Source organism: Petromyzon marinus, chromosome 55, assembly GCF_048934315.1.
Source record: "Petromyzon marinus isolate PM22_M1 ecotype Great Lakes invasive population chromosome 55, UKy_Petmar_22M1.pri1.0, whole genome shotgun sequence".
Lineage (NCBI taxonomy): Eukaryota > Metazoa > Chordata > Hyperoartia > Petromyzontiformes > Petromyzontidae > Petromyzon > Petromyzon marinus.
This window is the reverse complement of record NC_133721.1, coordinates 6,289,655-6,293,610: the sequence shown is the minus strand read 5'-3', so window position 1 is coordinate 6,293,610 and position 3,956 is coordinate 6,289,655.

The window sequence follows — 3,956 nt, the reverse complement described above, 5'->3', positions numbered from 1 at the left end:
GGCTCTTTGCGCTTCTGCGTTGATTTTCGATGCTTGCATAAAATTTCGGAAGCTGACGCATACCGCTCTCTCGTTTGGATGAGTTGCTAGACGCCTTGGCGGGGGCGCGCTTTTTCTCTACTTTGGACCTTTCGTCAGGGTTCTGGCAGCTTCACCTTGACGACGAGTCAAAACCCAAAATTGCCTTTTTTAATTCAATAGGTAGCCCATGGGCCTCCACTTGGCCCCTGCGATGTTCCAGAGGCTGATGGAACTGGTCCTCGCTGGGCTCCAGTGGGACGCCTGTTTAATTATTTAGACGATGTTATCATCTTTAGTTGCACATTCGAGGAGCATCTCGAACGATTAAGGGCCGTTTTATAAAAAATGCACGCTGCTAATCTGAAGTTCAAGCCGCAGAAATGCCACCTTCTGCAGGAGTCTGTGCGGTGCCTGGGAGACATTGTCAGCCAGTCGGGCATCTCCACTGTTCCCGAGAAAACGAAGTATGTCAGCTCGTGGCCAACTCCCACTTCGGTGGGAGAGGTACATAGCTTCATCGGATTTGCGTCATATTACCGTCGCTTTGCAGCTGACTTTGCTTCCATCGCTAAACCCCTACAAGCCCTAACAGCCAAGGGTGTGAAATTTCATTGGAGAAAGGAGGAGGCCACATTATGATCCTTGCGCGATGCCTTAGTGAATTCCCCGCCTTTGAACTACCCTAACTTTGCCGAACCATTCGTGCTCGACATGGATGCCAGTAACACCGGCATCGGCGGGGTACTTTTGCAGGTCATCGATGGGGTCGAGCGTGTAATTGCGTACGACAGTAGGGTGTTGTCTCTGACGGAGCAACGCTACTGCGTTACTCGCCGTGAACTATTGGCCATTGTATTCTTCATCGGCCATACCTGTACGGCGGGCATTTTTCCATTCGGTCAGACCATGCGGCGTTGCAATATGCCTTGCGCGTTGATCAACCTTCTGGTCAACTATCCAGATGTCTTGAGGTCCTTCAGCTAGCTTTTTTCTGGCCGGGCATGGCGTGGGACGTAGCTGACCTACTCATGACCTGCACCCAGTGCGCACAGCGGAAGCCTCCAGCTAAGCCGTCATGCCCGCCTTTGCAGTCCATCACGGTGTCCCGCGTCAATGAGTTGGTCGCGTTGAACATCCTGGGACCTTTTCCTGCTACGCCTAGGGGTAACAAGTACCTGCTGGTTGGGGTGGAATATTTCACGCGCTGGCTGATGGCCTGGCCCCTCCCCAACCAGCCGGCAGCAACCATCACTGAAGCCTTTGTCCAGGGCTACGTCCTCGACAAAGGTGCTCCTGAGCGGCTGCTGACCGACCAGGGAAAACATTTTTCAAGCACCCTGCTGCACGAAGTGTGTGACCTTCTGGGTACAAAAAAGGTCTGTACCTCACCATACCACTCACAAACCGACGGTATGGTAGAACGTCTACATAGGACACTCACCTCTATGTTGTGCCACCAAGTAAGTGACTCCCAGGTTGATTGGGATCTGCAGATCCTGGCCACAGAGAGGATGGCTCCTCACGCAGTGACCGGGTTCTCGCCTTTCTTTTTAATGTATGGCAGGGATGTGAGCCCTCCCATAGAGGCCCAGCTGTGCATCACTCCGCTCGCCTCTAAATCTAAATTGGCAGATCACTAGCGGTTCAACATAGAGAAATTGACTGAGGCGCAGGAGGCTGCCATGCAAAATTCGGGCTCTCGCCAGAGGGCTAACGAGAGGTTGCGTGCCCTCCGGTCGAACATGCATGTATGGGCCGCGGGGAACAGAGCCTGGCTCCATTGTCCCCAGGTACCCCTGGCGACGTCGCCTAAGCTGCTCAGGCCCTGGCGGGGCCCAATTGAGATTGTCCAAGTCGTCCGCCCTCAATGTGCTAAAGTCAGATGGGGCAGGCGATGCTGGTTTGTCCACCCCTCTCGCCTTAAACCCTTCATCGCGCTGCGCGCTCCTGCACCACTTGCACACTGTGGGGGCCGACCATGTGATGTGTCCGTCGACCCTGAGAATGCGTCAGCACCGTCTAACCCTCACCATAGCCACGATGTTCCGTCTTCAGATGCCACGGGAGTGACGGCTCCGGGCCCATCCACGCCGCGCCCATCCCTGCCGGCGACCACGCAACCGGACTGCCTACTGTACCTGCGCAGGGGTCGGTCGCGTCCACCCCCAAGCCGATCCACCCCGTTCCTTACGACGGACCAGCGACACGGACGCGGGCAAAAACAAAGCACTTTTCTTGACTTTTAATGCCCAACCCACCCACACGCGCACTGCGCCGACCACTTACCTTCACTCCTGTTGGATCGCCGCGGTTGGTGGATGTCGCCTCTTATTTACCGTGGGTCGCGCACATCGTTTCGCCGTGATTGGTGTATTGTGGCAGGGATGGGGGGTATAGCCGTTCGCGATTGTATATTTGTGTACATAGTGTGTATTTGTACAGGTGGGCTGGGGTATTTATTTAGGGGTTGCTGTTGTTGTGTTTTTGTTCGCTGTTATTAAGGTAATTGATGGCAGCCGGGATGGTTGAGTGCTACGAAGGGGGGGGGGGTGATGTAATGGTGTTATTGGGCCAAGATGCGCCGTTCCCATGTGGTAGCCAGCAATACCGGCCTCATGCCAATAGGGGGCAACAGAGGGGCTGAGCCCAGTGATGAGAGTCTATGCACCATAGGGTCCAAGGGTTACCCTATGGAACAGGATGTAAAAGGGGTAGACCCCAGACCCCAGGAGGGGGGCTGGGGGATGATATCATCCCCGGATCCTTCTCGAAGGTTCGAGAAGGAAGGTGTGCCCTGGGGCGGAGTGAGCCACAGCTCTGTATAAAAGCCGGACCTCTGGATGGTCCCAGCAGTCATCGTCCAGCTGAAGACAAGAAGCCTCCTGAAGACTGAAGAGCCCCAAGGGCAGAGCCGTACCTCTGGCAAGGGTCGGCTCCAGCTTGTATACCAGTGAAGACTGAAGCTTCACTCACGGATGACTTGTAGATTAGCCACTGAGAGCCGTAGTAGTCTGGAGAATAACCTCCATGGTGTATCGGGTGCGAGGGGCCGTTACCTCCCTGTGTTAAGTGCAAATTGTTAAATAAAAACTGTGTTGCCTCAAAATAAGCCTTCTTCTAGTTATTCAACCCACTACACATGCACTGAATGTACTAAGGGGCCCAGGTGTTACGCTCGATGTAGGCACCCAGGGGTTTGGGGGCCCTAGTGGTCAGCTCACACTATAAGCACCCAGGGGCCTGGGGGCCCTCGTGGTCAGCTCACACTATAAGCACCCAGGGGCCTGGGGGCCCTAGTGGTCAGCTCACACTATAAGCACCCAGGGGCTTGGGGGCCCTAGTGGTCAGCTCACACTATAAGCACCCAGGGGCCTGGGGGCCCTAGTGGTCAGCTCACACTATAAGCACCCAGGGGCTTGGGGGCCCTAGTGGTCAGCTCACACTATAAGCACACAGGGGCCTGGGGGCCCTAGTGGTCAGCTCACTCTTTAAACGCAAGGGGCCTGGGGACCCTCACACTGTAAGCGCTGAGGGGCCCAGGGGCCCTAATGGTCAGCTCACGTTTTAAACACCAATGGGCCCGGGGGCCTCCACATTGTAAGCACTGGGGGGCCCTAGTGGTGAGCTCACGCAATAAGCACCATGGGGGCCTCGTGGTCATCTTGCGCTGTGTGCACTGAGGGCCCTGGCATTCAACTTCCTTCGGAAGTTTTGGGCCACGCACCGTGCGCGGCCTGAGGCTTGGAGGCCCCCTGGCAGTCCGAGGCCCCGGGGCACTGGCCCCACTGGGCCGGTCCATAATCCAGCCTTGCTTGGGACCGAAACAAAGCTATTGCAACTGATACAGTCAGCAGTCAACTGAGTGGTGAGGAATATGGTTGTGGTTTCCTGCTTCTGCCTCCGGTTATTGCAACACACTGCATGACAGTACTGCA